The following is a 1,266-nucleotide window of genomic DNA, read 5'->3' on the forward strand; positions in this document are numbered from 1 at the left end:
TAACCATAAAGTTTCTAACTTTATGGTATAGCATGGCTAGGAAGTGCCCAACAACAAAACCCTAACTTCTTAACTTATTAAGACACTCTAACTTATGCATGGAAGGAAACTAACTATCAAGATTACATTTTTATGCTTCTAGATGCTCCAAAACGTCTGAGAGGATAGCTTGTATGGATTAGAGTAACCCATACTCTTAATACCAAGCTTATGGGACTAAAAGAACACATTGTCATGGTTAAGCAAGATCTAATCAATGCTTTATCAAGTTCATGGTTTTATACCTTCAAATGGTGTCAAATGATGTTGTTATTCTGGATCCATAGAGTTTCACTTCTCCAAGATGACCTTCTCTTCTTTCTCCTTCCTTCAAAATCACCAAAACACGCTCAAAGGCTCATAAATGCTCTTAAAATGATTAGGGTTTGCAATGAGGGTTGAAATGGGACTTGAGGCTGATGAAAAGAAGAAGACTTAGGGGATTAAGGATGTTTAAATAGGGTCTAAACCCTAAAAATTAGAGTTTGCACCCTGGCTATGTATGCCCAGCATACGCACCCCGCATCCAAAATTACGAAAATGCCACTAAGGGCCCAAAATGAAATAAATTCTCATACATAGGGTTAAAATTGGAAATACCTCAATATCAAGATGTTACACCTAATTTTGTCATTTTCCAATCCATAGAATCTAGTTTAGTTGTGATTGCAACCAAATTCTTGTTCCCTCCATCTCATTTTCCTCTAGTAACATCGTCTCGTGGGTTTTGGTACTCACGTGAGTGCTTTTCGAATTCTTCAATCAACTCTTTTATAGTTGTCGGCTCCTTCTTCGTCATTGGCCATTGTGAGTCAAGAAGTTGTCTAGTAGTTACATTGACTCCATCATAGAAAATGGAAACTTCTTGTTGAACATTAAGATCATGTTGAGGGCAACTTCTAAGCAAACCCTTGTATCTCTCCCATGCTTCATAAAATGATTCTCCAACCTCTTGTTGAAAGTTAGCAATCATGTTTTTAAGCTTTGAAATCTTCGAAGGTGGACTAAATTTGTCAATAAAAGAATCACGAAGGTTTGCCCATGTAGTAATGGATCCAGGTGCAAGAGACTTCAACCAAACCTTGGCGTCACCGGTAAAAGTAATCGGAAGCATCCTTAGTAACACGGATTCTCTTGGCACATTAGGCACATGAAAGTAGTTGGGAATGTCTTCAATATGCTTGAAAGCATCTTTATACTCTTTTCCGGTGAAAGGTATGTCCTTGA

The 1,266-nt window shown here is 37.8% G+C and overlaps 1 non-coding gene across 1 annotated transcript; it reads left to right on the plus strand.

The window, feature by feature from the left end:
* Positions 1 to 917: 917 nt before the first annotated feature.
* LOC145110073 (small nucleolar RNA R71) lies at positions 918 to 1,024 on the plus strand. The gene has a single exon (XR_013709456.1). It is a non-coding gene; the product is annotated as a small nucleolar RNA R71 (small nucleolar RNA).
* The last annotated feature ends 242 nt before the right edge of the window (positions 1,025 to 1,266 follow it).

Source organism: Lactuca virosa, chromosome 4 (assembly GCF_052849685.1).
Source record: "Lactuca virosa cultivar CGN04683 chromosome 4, Lactuca_virosa_CGN04683_v6, whole genome shotgun sequence".
In the NCBI taxonomy this organism is placed as follows: Eukaryota; Viridiplantae; Streptophyta; class Magnoliopsida; order Asterales; family Asteraceae; genus Lactuca; species Lactuca virosa.